Here is a 15888-nt window from a genome sequence, read left to right on the forward strand (position 1 = left end):
GGATTTCTCTGTGGTTTGGCAGGACCAAAGCTTTTCATGGCTGCCAGTCATATCTTAATTGGATCACCTCGTGGAAACTTGGGAGAGATTTTTCTTAAATTTGTTTCCAATTCCTGATGCCAATACAACATTGATTATCCCAGGTGAGACAAGATAAGACAATCTCTCATTTCCTGTCTTTTAAAGGGGTCTGAGACTTTTTCTACGTTCTCCCTCTGGAGAAGGGTTCCCTTTTCTCTGTAAAGAGTATCTCTTTGCTAATTCTGACCCTGAAAATGAGAGGAACATTGGCACATACTGGGGAGGAAGCTCAAAGAAAGGAGGACCCCCTTGTCCCACCATTTTTAGCACATGGTAATTTTTTTCTTTCTTTCTTAAGTCATGTTCTTTTTAATTCACCTTGCAACATAAGCTAAAAATGTACTCACCATTTTTCTTTCAAAATTATAAGCTCCTTGACAACAGGGGAAACAATTGAAAAATGTATTTATTTATTTATTGTTATTATGGGTGTGTGGAGGTCAAAGAACAATTTCGTGGCTTCAGTTTTTACCTTCCATCTTAAAAAAAATTAAGATTTATCTTTATTGCTTTTATTTATGTGTATGTGTGTGTGTCCAGCAAATGTATGCAGTGATCACAGAGGCCAAGAGAGGGTGTTGGATCACCAGACACAGATGATTTTGAGCCACTGTGTGGGTGCTGGGAACGGAACAGAGAGCCTTCAACCAGTGCTCCTAACCCCTGAGACGTCTCTCTAAGCCAAGAAAATGAGTTTTGATTTAAAAAAAAAAAAGCAAGATGTTCATTTTATACAGTATAGGCTTTTACTTTTCAGTGTAAATGGTCAAAGTCACATTCACAAAGAGGAAGTCCAGAGGGAGTCTGCCAAAGTAGCAAACACAGTGATTCAGAATGACCAGATTAAAATATAGTTTTGAATTTTAATTTATGATTTCAGTAATATTCTAATTACCTGTAACAACAATGTTTTATTTTTTTACTTGGAAAGTCTTAAAAATTTTGTATTGATTTTTTTTTTTTTTATTGTTGTTTGTTTGCTTGGTTTTTTTTTTCGAAAGAGACAAGGTTTCTCTGTATAGCTTTGGAGCCTGTCCTGGAACTAGCTCTGTAGACCAGGCTGACCTCAAACTCAGAGAGATCCGCCTGCCTCTGCCTCCCGAGTGCTGGGATTAAAGGCATGCATCACCATTGCCTGGCAAAAATTTTGTATTGATTTTTAAAAACCACCGTTCTTTATATTTTAAGTTAAGGTGTGGTTACATTGCTGTTTATGAGTGTCAGGAACCATTTTTATTCAGTCTGACTCTAGAGGCCTGAGTGTTGCATATGACCGTTCTGAAAACTGTTGCCCACAGAAGCTAAAGGACACTCAGGAGAGGGGCATCTGGTCCAATGGACACCAAAGCTTGAGGTGAAGGCACTTTGCCTGCATGACCCCAGATTCCACTGGTCTCCGGATTGCTTAGCACTGTGCAGTCTGTCAGCTTCATGTGATCTTCTTTGCCCTCCAAACCAGCCGCAACTGGTTTCCTTCTCAAGTATTTAATCCTTTGTAATTCATCAACACCTATATTCTTGGTGTGTGAGAGTATGTGTGTGTAAGTGTATACACGTGTGTGTTTGCCTGTGTGTATGTGTGCAGGTCAGAGGTCACTTTGGTGTGTTCTTCATTCACTCTCTTACTGCACTTGGAACTCTCCATTTTAGTCAGACAGTATGGTAAGCAAATGTCTAGATCCATCTGTTTTCACATCCCCAGCCCTGGGGTCACAGGTGTTTGCCACCACATCAGGATTTTTGCATGGGATCTGAACTCAAGTCTTCATGCTTGTGCAGCAAGAGCTTTGCCCCCTGGGCATCTCACAAGTCCCCTGTGATTCATGAATACCAACATTCTAATTTTTTTTTTCCTGAGACAGGATTTCTCTGTGTAGTTTTGACTGTCCTAGAACTCATTCTGTAGTTCAGGCTGGCCTCAAACTCAGAGGTCTCTGTTTCCAGGGTGCTGGGATTAAAGGCATACACCACTACCAACCAGCAAATACCAACATTCTTAACATGCATAGTTTAACAAAACAGCAATGGTAAATGTTATCATATGTGTAGAGGAAAAGAAAAAAATAGGGCATATACACCAAGTTTTTGATGATAGCTGTAGAGATATCTGCTTTGTAGGTGGTGGAATTCTGAAGTATTTTAATTTTATGTGAACATGCATTATTTTTAGTCTGAAATGTCATGAACAAATGTGAGAAAGGGTGGAATTAATTCTCATCTTGGAGAGGGCTCAGCATATTCTCTCTGTAACAGCCAGGGTAGTAAATAGTTTCAGCTTTGCAGGCCATATGGTCTCGGTGGCAGTGACTCACTGCCATTACTCAACCCACCAGTGTTGCCTGAAGACCACATTAGGCATCACATATAGGAGCAGGGATGGCTGTGTTCCAATAAACCTTTATTTATCAAAACAGGCAATAGGTCAGTTTGTCAGCCCCAGTTGATGATGAGAGTTTTATAGAAGCAGTGTTGCCCCAGAGAGTCAAGGAGGACAGGCATCTAAAATCATTCTCTTCAGGACAGAAGTCTACAATCATTCTCTGTAGGTAAAAGTCAACTATTCTGCAGCCATACTACCTCTTCAAGCACAAGGAAACGGTGTGTCTCTTGCTGTTTCTGGATCCGAAGGCTGCAGACACTCCTTGGCTTGTGGTCACTCCACTCTAGTTTCTGATTCTCTTCTGTTATCAAATTCCTCTCTGCATCTCTCTAGGTTGTTGCCCCCCCCCCCTCTTTTTTTTAAGGGTATCAACTATCCCAGGATAGCCTCAAACTTACTATGTAGCCAAGGCTGGCCTTGAACTCCTGTTGCTTGTGTTTGTGCCTCTCCAGTGCTGGGGATCAGTGGCTGGTTCATACTGTCCTGGACACTGAACCCAATCCTTCCTGCAAGCCAGACAAGCCGTCTAACAACTGAATGCATCCCCAGCCATTTGCCTGCCTCTCGTGGGACACCTGTGACCCCAAGTGGTACCCACCTGTGCAGAACATCTCTCCCTCTCAAGGCATTTGACTCAGTCACATTGGCAGGCTACCCTTTGTCAAGAAAAGTGGCATTTGTAGGTGGCAGAGAGATGCTGTGTAATTGGGGAATACTTTTTTGGTCTGACCATATAGAGTAACAGAAGGCACTCTTGAACTGTTGTAAAAGCATCGACTCGGCCTGTCGTGGTAGTTTGATTTTAGGATCTCAGCACTCAGAGACAAAGCCAGGCAGAGCTCTGGCTAGGGCTGCAAACACAACAGAACCAAACAAAACCAAAATAAAAAGCCAGTGGTTTGGTCTCAAGTTCACACGAGCTGGAGGCGCAGATGTGGCAGCACCTGGTGGCTCGGTCCTGGAAGAGTCCTCTCTCTTCTCTAACTTCCAACCACTACATGATGTGAGGGAAGTAGACAATATGGTCACTAAAGCAGTTGTCATCTTTCCGAGTGACCACTGCTATAGATAGTGAGGCTTCAGTCTGGCTAAGCCGTTCTGTGCGGAGTGTCACCATGGAGGGTACAGTGTTATAAGGAAAAGAAAAACACAAAGAATGAAAGTGTAGCCATTCCTCAATTAGTAAAGGTTGACCAAGCACCTGGTTCCTGCAGCCATTAAGTCCCAAAGAAATCACAGAGAGGCCTACATTAATCATAAACAGATTGGCCCAGTAGCTCAGGCTTTTTATTAATTAATTCTTATAACTTGTATCAGGCCGTAATTCTTGTCAGTGTTAGCCACATTGGCTTGGTACCTTTCTCGGTGAGGCAGTCACATCTTGCTTCCTCTGTAGCTGGGTCACAACTGCACACTATGCTTCCCCCCTTCCCAGCATTCTCGTTGCCCTGCCTCTACTTCCTGCCTGGTGGCCCCACGTATACTTCCTGCCTGGCTACTGGCCAATCAGCATTTTATTAAAAATAATACAAGTGACAGGATAAAAGATTATTGTCCCACAGCAGGTAGAAGCATGAGAGATTGTAGGCTAGCCCTGTCATTAAGAACCGATCTTTAAAGTTCTTACATGCCGCTCTGTATAGAACATGCACCGAAGAAGCTCGTAAGAAAAGTAATGAAGTCAGAGAGGTTGATGGACTCATTACCTACAAGTAGATCAAAAGCATATCCAGAAGTGCTCTGAAAATGGGCTGTAGCTCTGAGTTTCCTAAAAGCATGGAGAGAAAGAAGACCATGTATGAATATTATTTTTAAAGATTTTTATTTCATTTATTTACTTAATACTCATTGTGTGTGATGTGTGTGCGCACGTACATGCGCATGTTTGGTGGTCACTAGATAACTCGCAGCCATTGACTCCTTTTCTCCACTGTGTGGGTCCCAGGGAATCGATGTCCTATCTACATCGCTAGCCCAAGGATATTATCAATGCAATTTTAAAACAGACTTCTAGGAGTTCCTGAAGCGTGAGTAACATTCGGAGACATTAAAGAGAGTTCAACTTTAGGCCCCGCCTATGAAGTCGTGTCTTCCGCAATTACTCTCTACACACTCTGTTCTGTGCTAGGGACCACAGTCAGGAACGAGGCAGGGAGAGTGTCTTTCTCCCTGGAGCTTACAGTGTGATGGGGGATGGAAATACCGGCAAGTTGGAGTAATGCTTGAGTGACTGAGGAGAGCTCGCAGACGCGTATAACATGGGCTGGTTGGGGAAGGTGTCTCTGAAGAGATAGCACCCAAGGTGGTCCCTCTATAATATGATGCTAACTCGCCAGGCACAGAGCAGAGAAGAAACTCTCTAGGCCAGGCAAAAAATGACCTGAAGCCCCAAAGAGGCTGTATCATCACTCGTTACCATTTCCTACTACAGGGCAGTTTCCCCTCAGGTGATAGCCAGTTCTATTATGTCTTGACTTCCTTGGCCCTAGAATGACCTATGTCATTTTCACAAAAAGCACTGGAGAAAAGTAAAAAGCAGCATCCCTGCTGGGTGTGTGAGGTGTGGTGGCACACACTCTTATTATCAGCACTAGGAGGCAGAGGCAGGTGGATCTCTGTGAGTTCAAAGCCAATCTGCTCTATATAGCAAATACTGAGTCAGTCAAAGCTACGTGGTAAAACCCTGTCTCTATATCCCACCTCCAAATCCAAACCAAACATTCCTGACCTGAAAGATACCCACAACAACAGCTTGACTCTGGACAAAGGTGTGAACTTGGGTGCAGAGTTGACCGCATCATAGCCAAGTCATCAGAGATTCAAATATCTATATATTTAAATAATATATCTTTTTAAAAGATGTATCCTCCTATTACATACAGCTGCACAAAAGACAGTTCCTCCCTACCTGAATAATCTGAAATACCTTTAAGATGTGTTCTTGGGTCTGGCTGTGATTAGGAAAAAAGAAATCAACACTCAAAATCATAATAAAAACCCAAGTGTCCTGGGAAATTAGTAGGTTTTTCATCTCCATGTTATTAGTCCTTTGATTCAACTTGAAATGGTTTTGATTCTGATATTTTGCCCAACTTTAGAAAATTCAGGAGCAATGTGTTTTATTTTCATTGGAATCAGCAAAGAAATGGTGACTGGCTAATGTCCCGGTCTGAGGCCTGTGACACGTCCCAAACCATCTGAGTCAACTGTTCGGTGCACACATCAAGCCTGCCTTCCCCACCTGTCTGTTTGGCATCAACCATATTCCCCTGGGCTACTCATCTAACAGGTTTCTCAGAAAAGGACAGGATGTTTGTCAATGAGTGCTGTGTCTTTGTGAGCCCACCAAAGTCTGCAGCCATCTCTCTGACCTTTAAATAATTTATAAGTTAGTCTTTTACAAAAGTATTTATTTATTTGTTTTGTTTGTGTGTGTGTGTCTATGTGTGTGTGTGTGTGTGTGTGTGTGTGTGTGTATGAGAGAGAGAGAGAGAGAGAGAGAGAGAGAGAGAGAGAGAGAGAGAGAGAGAGAGAGAGAGAGAGTTGGTAGTCAGATGACAACTTTGTGGAGTCTGTTCTCTCGTTTGGCCATATGTTCCAGTCATGGAACTCAGGTCTTGTGTGGTGCATGCCTTTACATGCTGTGCTGCTGCTGGCATGTGTGTGTGTGTGCGTGTGTGTGCGTGTGTGTGTGTGATGTGTGGCACTCAGATGACAACTTTGTGGAGTCTGTTCTGTCCTTCAACTCTGAGCTCTGGCCATGAAACTCAGGTCTTGCGTTGTGAGTGCTTTTCCTGCTTTGCTGCTCATCAGCCCTCGGTAATCCTCTCTGGTCACCTGGCTGAGGCTCCTGAAACTGTCCTTCTCTTGATATTGAAATAACGTCTGTGCACCTCTACCTTTAGTGTTATCTTCTCCTGGTCACCATCCCCCAGTTTCCTGGGCGGGGTTGGTTCTACCATTGGCCTCTGGTGTCTTTGGATCATGAGGTTGGAATTTACCATTTTCCACTTTCTTGCTTACTCTGTTGGGGCACAGTTGGATCTTCTTATCATATTTATTTCATTGTTGAGCCTAAATGTCAACATCTTTGAGAAGGAAGATTGAAGTTCCCTGCTTGGATCTTCACATCCATCATTCTGAACTGACAGGCTTCTATCTATCACATTTAGATCCTTCATTGTGTGTTTTCCAAGCAATCTCCCCCAGACCCTGGAGGCATGAACAAGGTCATGGCTTGCTTTTTAAGGAGTCAAGTGAATAATTGAGTATCTGGGTGTTGGTTCCTATGAAACCCTTGCCCTGTCCTCTTCCTGGGTCACATTTGGAAGATTCTCTGGCCTTACACAATGTATCGGTTTGATTTGCATTTGCTGGGTATGTGTTAGAAACTCAACTCTTTCCCTTAACCCTGGCTGGTCCTGCCCATGCTTGTTGCTCTTGTGTGTGGCTCAGTTGGTGCTCTTGGCTGTCCACTGTGCCAGGGATGCCGAGCCGTGGAACCATCTTAGTCAACTCTCAAGTTCACAGGCACAAGCCACACTCTGTCCTGGAGCTGCTGTGACTTCGGGGTAGCTGAACGGAAGACCATCTAGGCTTGGCCACATGACCCAGAGCCTGGTGTCATCTCAGGGACCAGTCACATGGTCCTTTACTCAGATGCCACATAGGTACTCTTCCCAACAGGTTTTAAGTCAGAATAATCCAAGGACAACAGTTCTTATGAGACCGAAACTCGGGAGAGGATTAGAATTCCTTCCCCTTCCCGTCACTAGGTTCCTTAGGCTCTAATATCTTTCTTTCTCTGCACACCAGGGGAGAGAAGACAGTTTTTGAGGGAACAAAGGACCTCATTACAGGAATTAAAGTGTGGACTCCTTATGTGCTTATGACAGGCTACCTACCCTGGTCTAAAGGATCTTCCTGTCTTTCCAAAAGCCATGTTATTAATTTTGTTTTGTTTCAGTCTAGAGGCTTCAATCCAGGTTCCTATGCATCCTAGTTTCTCACTACCACTGAGATACACGTACCCTCAGCCAAGAAACATTCAAATGATAGTGTTTCTAGATGAACTTGTGCCTACGTCACCCTGGTTACTGGCACAGAATGCAACACAGCCATATAAATTACTTTTTGTGCATTTTATAAGCTCAGCTCATAGCTAATTGAGACCTTCTATCTTATCTTACAGGTCAGTGATAGTTTCACTAGGACAATTTCCAAGCTTTCGATATAGCCACCTCACGAGCTGGTGGGAGAAGAAGGAAGTTCCTCACTAGGATAGAGTGGTGGGAGACTATGCCAGCAGCACAGGCGCTTGCTTCTCGCTCATGCGACAGGGCGGTGTGGCTGATGATCAGTGACCATCTTCCTTACCTGCGCCAGGCGGGCACAGTTGACCTACTCAATATGCTCATTAAGTTATGTGTCAAGAACTTAAAGTCATAAGAACTGTTGGCTTTGGGTTATTCTTACATCTTGCTCTTTTTCTTTATTATAACTTTAAAAAAGTTTTTATTTTACATGTATGAGTGTTTTGCATATATACACGTGTGTGTGTGTGTGTGTATGTGTGTGTATCATGTGTATGCCCAGTGTCCATGAAAGCCAGAAGAGAATGCCAGATAGCATAGAACTGGAATTACACACAGTTGTGAATCAACACATAGGAGCTGGGAACTGAACCTGGGTCCTCTGCAAGAACAACAGCGTTCTTAACCACTGAGCCATCTCTCCAGCCCCTATTACAACCTTTCATTTTGAAATAGTTTAAGGCCAATGGAACATTTCAAAAAGCTCTGCACCCGGTCCCCACAGCATCTCACATGACCACAGCACATTGTCAGGCCTTGAAAACTGAAAGAATACCACCCCCCACTTTCTGCATGTAGTGTTAGGGTTCACACTCTAGACCTCATGCATGCCAACAAATGCCCAGTCATTTAGCTCAGACAGATCTTATTTGGTGTTGATCAGATTATACACATACACACTTTTAATTGAACAAGTCTTTTTCTATGGATGTGTGCTTCGGGAGTTGTACCAGACCCAACAAGTGTATTTCTAGACAAAGAAGGGCTCCATCTCTGGTATTTCCTCCACCTGACTGCTACCCAGTCACTATCGCTCTATGTCTCCTGCTTTATCCCTTGCCCCAGATACACCCTAGCAGTCTTCAGTCCTTGGCATTCACGTCTAGAGGCAGGCACCGTATCACCTGCCCCCTCCCTAGTTTAAAGATCATTGCATCTGATGCAGAACACATGCCTCTCCTTTTGCCAAAAGTCTGACTCCAGTTAAATGGGAAATGGGTGTCTGTGTTCTTCAACATTCATGCCAGTGTATTTATATCTTTCTTTCCTCTTGTTGTGAGGCCTCATAATCCTTAGACCAAGACTGTCTGCACTTTTAGCTCTCCTTGATAACAATGGAGCGTCATTGGGTTTGGGTTTCTGCCTTCATTTTCATCTTAACGCAATTTGTTGTTGTTTTAAAACTTTACAGCCAAGGCTGGTACCAAACTCACTGAGTGGTAGAGAATAACTTTTAACCAGCTTCCCATCTATCTTCCCCACTTCCTGAGGGCTAGAATCACATGTGTGGCATCAGCTCATCTTATAGACCCCCGGGGAACACACTCTGGGATGTCTGCCTGGTACGTGAGCATTCTACCAGCGGAATTACACAGCCCAATCATCTGAACTTGGAGCTCCATCCCACTTTGCCATTGAAAATGATTTTTGAAACTACACTGGAGAGTTGAGAAAAATTGGAGTTCCTGAGGCTGCCTGCTTCAAGGCCAAGAAGACTTCTTCGGGCTCCTGTCCCAAGGAGTGGTTACATCCACCTTTTCCCCCGGGCTGGTTACTGACACAGCATTCTCCCATTCTTCTTAATAAAAGGGTTGAACATCTAAAGTAGCCACAGAGATTCTTGGCATCTGTCAGAGGCGGAGATCCACATGGCAGACCGAGAGAGTCATAAAATCTTTGTTTTAGTTTGGACTCATTTAAAAACTGGAATGAAATTAATTTTTTTTTCTTACGTAGTCATAGAGATTTCCCCTTATGGTGTGGAAATGCTAGCAGGGTATGACGTCCAGGGAAAATGACTCTCAGAGATTTATTTCCGTGTTTTGTGGTATAGTCCACGGTAGGGGACCTTCTAGCTTTGTTCTGAGTGTTCCTGGATCCTCTTATTGAAGGTAGAGCCCCATATCTACTGCTTGTTCCTGCTGACGAGTTTCAGACTCTTATCCTGCATTGTGGTCTGCAGATGTGGTTTCAAAGCGTGCCTTTGCGTGCAAACATCCATTCCCACCATCTCATGGCAGCAGATCCCGTCTTCCAGAAGCGCCAATGTCTGCCTAAAACTTGAGATCTAAAGGGTGTGGCTTTTGGTTTGTGGTCTCGTCTCTCAGCGTCTCATTACAGTAACACACAAGATGCTGAGTGGTCTGGTGAAAAGGGAAGGAGGCAACACCTCTGATTCTGGGTCTATTTTAGACACACTTGGGTGGATGTCAACCATAGTGCTGGGTGCGGTGATCCCCACTTGCTGGAGGACACTAATGCCTTGATTAGAGACCGGACACTACTTCTAAGGCTCAGTTCAAACTACAGAGCTGGTTAACCTAAATAAAACCTGACCTCCAAGGTTCAAGGAGAGGTGCTTCTACTAATGAAATCAGTTTGGTTCTTTGAGTTAGAATACATCCAAAGTGAGGCAAGAATAATAACATTTTCTGGGTCTCTTTATATAAAATTTGAGACTCTTATAATATTACTATGTGTTCAAAATACATAGACAATGTGAAAGACTCTTACAGTCAGAATGGACACCCTAGTGCGTGCCTCTTTGTCTTTGAGCACACACTGATTCTCACCAAGGAAAGGATGTTTCTCTAATCTGGGAAAGGCCAACCATCCAAAGGGTGTTTATATTGCAAGACAGAGACTCCAGTTATAAACAACATGCTACTTACGGAAGCATGAAGATGTCTAGGAAAGTGCAGTGAGTGTTCCCTCTTCTCTCCTCCTGGACCATACATTTTATCTGTTTCTAAGACTCATCCAGTTTTTAAATAAAAATTGATTAATTAATTTGTGTGTGTGTGTGTGTGTGTGTGTGTGTGCGCAGCTCAGAGAGCAGCTTTCGAGAGTGGCTTCTTACCTTCCACCATGCAAGTTTCAGGGGTTGAACTCAGGTCGTCAGTTTCAGAAGCTAGAGCCTTTACCTGATGAGCCATCTTGCTGGCTCTTGTTCTGGGTTTTAATATGCAAGAATTGACTTTTCTAATTTTTTGTCTTTAAATATGCCAAAGCAGATTAAAATTCTGAAGGAGAAAGCCTGGGAGCCATGTGTTTTCTGTGTGTCTTTCGTGTCAATATTTAGAATTCCAGTGTCAGTTATTTAGAACTCCAGTGCATGAGCCATGTGCCTGTTGCATCCATAAACTAATTATCATCACACTTGGCCCCAGGATACACAGCCTTCTCAGTAAGAAATTGTTGCCATAGTTATGGCAACATGGGAACACTGATCACTTATTTGAAACTAATAAGACTTTAAGACCAGAGTTTTCATGAGGACCTTGGGGCTGTAATGTAGAGAAATCTCCCAGGAACCTGGATGTTGGTCAGAGAGCTTTTATTTACACTTTGGTTGGGTACCTGAGTACCCCCGTCCTTACTACATACTGAACATATATTGTTGACCAAGGAGACACGTAAATGTCAGCTAGGCACAAACCAGACGCTTACCAGAAATGTAATTAACTCATCATTGTCAGTGTTATGTCATCCCTGAATACTGAAGGGTTGTCTAATGAGGTTAGCTAACTTACTGGGCCAAGCCAGGCTTCTTTGGAGTAAGCCACATACAGAGGGGATAGAGCTAGAAATTGGCATTTCTAGGCTATCATATTGCCTATAAAATGGCTTTTGAAACTAAAAAATTCCCAAGGTTTTGTTTTGTTGTTTGTGTGTGTGTGTATGTTTGTGTATATACACACAATTGTATGTGGAAGCCAAAGACTGAAGTTCCGTGTCTTTATTACTCTCTATCTCATTGTTTGAAACAGTGTCTCTCACTGGATCTGGAGTGCTGTGGAATATTATTTTAAGGTGTGTTACATTTGTTTATGCTGTGGAACATTTATTTGTTTTAATGATGCAAAGATGTGTTGCTTTTGTTTATGCTGTATTGGTTTAACTCTGTGAAGCTGTCTTGACTGTCTAAAACACCTGATGGTCTAAGAAAACGTTGAATGGTAAATAGTGAGACAGGAGAAAGGATAGGCGGGGCTAGAAGGCAGAGAGAATAAAGAGAAGGAGAAATCTGGGCAAAAGGAGAAATAGAGATCAAGGGGAAAGAAAAGAAGGGACCAGCCACCCAGTCACACAGCTAGCCATGGAGTCAGAGTGAAAGTAACATTACTGAATTAAGAAAAAGAAAAGACCCAGAGGCAAAAGGTAGATGGGATAATTTAAGTTAAGAAAAGCTAGCTAGAAACAAGCCAAGCCGAGACCTAACTTTTATAAGTAATAATAAGCCTCTGTGTGTGATTTAGTTGGGAGCTGGGTGGCAGGCCCCCCAAAAGAGTAAAGGGTAATAAGAGTAAAAACCACAACACTTGAGCTCATTGATTGGCAAGACTGACTAGCCAGCAAGTGCCAGGGATCCTCCTGTCTCTCTCTGCCACACCCAGCTCTTTGTATGTGTGCTGGGATTGTACTCATGTCTTTGAGCTTGTGTGTTGAATATTTGACTGAATGAACCATCTCCGCAGCTCCCTTGCATTTTTTAAGAAATGGAAAAAAAGAATATAAAGGATGCCCTACTGAAGCAAAACCTAGGAAGACACGCCAAGATGTATAAGTAAAGCAGCAGAAGACCATCCTTGGGAACCTAATGAGCGGAATCAACTCATTGTGCTGTTAAACATTTGATTTGGGAAGCAGTCTACTATGTTCAAGAATCTTTGTCTACATAAGAGTTTGTAATGTCACCTGGGGAAGAAAGAGGTGTAATGGACACCGTGGTTTAAAGATGCTTTTCAGTGGTGAGATTCTGTTTCAGCTATAACAGGGAGAAAAGAAAGAGGAGGGAGGAAGAAAGACAGGAAAGGAGGAAGGACAGGAAGGAAAGCAGGAAGGATGGAGGGTGGGTCAGAGGGTGTGAGGGAAAGAAGGTGTGAGGGAGGGAGGAAGCAGGGAAAGAAGGGAGACAGCTAGAGATATGTGTGCACTAGATTGTTCTCATTGTGTATCTGGGCTGAGAAGGAACTGGCTGCATCAAGCAGAGACTCCATATTGTGGACACAAGCTTCATGAGAAGGAAGCAAAAGTTCCCAATTCCCATTTTAAAGATGAGTTTCTTTTTAAGGAAGGAATGTCAATGATGATTACAAATTTCCAAATATTGCTTTCAAATGAAGGAGAAGATGCTGTAAAAACTTAGCAGCAAGAAGTTTGTTTTGTTCATTTTTGTTTCCATTAGGCTGCACTGGGCAGGCATTCCAGCAGGTTCTGCCCTCTGCTCAACATACTGTAGGAGTTTAAGTCAAACCCCGAGCAGACAGAAAGTGGAGTAGTGTTTTCAGTAGGTATCTGCATGCTAGGTGGCTCAGAGAAACACACCTAGGTTATGCGGTTAAACATGCAGGCATTCATGGTACTCAGTTTCTGTGATTGGGGAAATCTAAATTTGATTTACCTGGTTGCCTACGGCTTAACATCTTTGCAAGGTTGCCATTGAGGACTCTCATTTGAAGGCTCAGTTTGGTGGTCACTGGAGAACTCCATCTGCCCTTGGGGATATTTGGGAACCCTCAGCTTTGCATTTTTAAAATGTTAGTAATTCCAGTCCTTAATCGGGGCGGGCTTCTTGACCGGCGAGGAAGAAACACCCACCACACACGAGGATTCTTCTCAGATCACGCTTTACTGGAGTGCATTTGGTTGAGGGAGAGCATAAAGCGAAGGGGGGCAGGAAACGAGAGAGCAAGAGAGAGAGAGAGAGAGAGAGAGAGAGAGACACGAGAGGGACGAGAGGTGCTAGAGGGGGACACGAGAGAGAGAGACGTTAGAGAGAGATGCTAGAGAGAGACACGAGAGAGAGGGAGGGGGGGCACAATGGCGGCTGCTTATATTGGGAATTGGCACATGGGTCGCCCTGTGATTGGCTGCCACCATCAGCTGACACCAGACTGCATCGAGATAGGCCCAGGGACCCATATTCACTGCGCATGCGGGAAGCGGGGGACAGGCAGCTCTCAAAGGCATAGCCAAATATGGAGTTGTTTATAACCAGCAAGACAGGATGTGGTGCCATCTTGCAATGGTGATCCTGTCCGACTCCCTGCACTTAATGAGGAGAAGGGAATGGCACAGAAGTGTGGACATTTTGTAGGAATCATGGGTGATGCGTGAGAGACCACAGAATACACTGTTATTTCCTCCTTCATGTCCACACCTAGTAGTGGACTGGAATTGGTCCTTTCCCTTCTACCATGTGGGTCCCAAGGGTTGAACTCGACATTTTGCTTGTTTGTTCCACTCTTATAGATGAGGGACTTCTGTCACCCATAATGGTTGTCTCCTGAAAGTTGACATCTCACCAACACATGCCATACACACACACACACACACACACACATGAATGACACGCACACATATGTACATACACACATGCTTACACGCCTGTGCATACATACACACACATTAAATGTAACAAAAACAGATAAATTATTAACAATCTGACTGAGAATGGTTCTCCGAGATCTTGCCCCTTTGGAATATGTGGCTTTCACCGATCATAACTCCACGAAGCCCATCCTGTCTCAGAGCCTGATTGGACCTCATTACCTACACTGTCTGATCCTATCTGCCTGCACAGGCCGAGTTGCACGGAGACCTGAAAGTCTCTGTGTTGCTGTCTGCTTCCACCAGGACAGTGTGCGCTTCCCAGGGTGTGCCCTAGCAGTTCTTAAGCCTAGAGCAGGACCTGGTACGTGAGACTATCACTAAATATTTGTTGATTGTAGAAATAAATGGGAAAGGAAAGTTGTGCTTAGTGTTAGATAAACCTACCATTTCTCCCAGTGCAGGAAAGCTGGCCATGTGACAAAACCTTCCAGCTAATGGCTTTTCTGGCCTCAATTTGGGGTTACTGGCCTGAATCTAGAAGTTTCTGCCATATCAAGTCCATCTAAAGGCCAGTTCCAGGCTGACTCTGGCCTTGTAACCTAACCCCAAGTTACTCAGGGCACCGGGTGTTTTTGTTTCTGTTGTCTTTGTGTGGCCTGTCCCATCAGCAGGGTGCCTTTCGCAGAGAAGGCAAGCAGGGAGGTCCCGCTCTCCAGAAAGCCTTCTCCAGGAAGGAACTCTTGTTCCTCCCCTCACACCCATCTTTCTGCCCTTGATTCAGGAGATTCTGCCTGCTGGGCGCAGCCAGCCAGCTACTGGGATGGCAGTGGACTCCCGGGGAGCTGAGCTATTGTCACCAGCCCACAATTATACTGGATTTTGGAAAACCTCTGTGTGGCAAGGAGCAAGATCTTGTGTTAGCAAGGTCCAGGAATTAATTCAGGTCGAAGCCCGAGGAACTTGCACATTCTGGATTTTAAAACACACACCTTATTTGTTAGCATAAATGCGTCCTAAGTAGGAGCTTAGGAGCTGGTCAGTCAGGCCCTGCTTTTGCCCCAAGAACAGTGCACCACGGGGTTTCCAAAGAGGGAGAGTGAGTGGTGGCTTTTCTAAACTGCAGACAAGAAGTTCAGCTACGAGATGTGAAATAGAAACAAACACTCTTCTATTTCTAAGAAGTAGTTTGGGAATATCTGCTTTATAGAAAAAGAGTTTCAGAAAATCCTCCTAAGGCCATGTTCACAGCATGTGCTTTAGGTTTACACTGTGGCTTAGGACTTCTTCAGAGGCCTCTATTTGACAGACACACATAGGCCAGCTGTGTCCCAGGAATGCACCCACAAATGTATTAATTTATTTCTTTTTGGTGACTTCTAACTATCTGAAGTGGCTGATGTCTGTTTTCTTAATAGAGGGTGTGTAAGAGTCACAAACACTACGTGTGTGCAGCTTCCCTGAGAAACAACCTCAGCTTTGTTATTTTCTATTCCTTTGAATTAAAAAAAAAATCTAGATTATTATTTCTTTCCCTCAACTGAGGCTTTAACTTACTCTTTTTATTTCTAACTCCTTTAAAAATAATAGCTTTCATTTATGTGTATGTGTCTATGTGTGTTTATATCATGTGTGTTTGGGTACCAACAGAGGCCTGAAGAAGACATAGAAGTCTGGGGCTGAAGTACCAGGTGGTTGTGAGCTGCCCAAGTGGCTGCTGGGAACCAAACTCTTGGCTGGAAGACCAGGAAGTGCTCCTGATCTGGAGCATCTCCTAGCTCC

The sequence above is a fragment of the Microtus ochrogaster genome, chromosome 16 (genome assembly GCF_000317375.1).
Source record: "Microtus ochrogaster isolate Prairie Vole_2 chromosome 16, MicOch1.0, whole genome shotgun sequence".
Classification (NCBI taxonomy): domain Eukaryota; kingdom Metazoa; phylum Chordata; class Mammalia; order Rodentia; family Cricetidae; genus Microtus; species Microtus ochrogaster.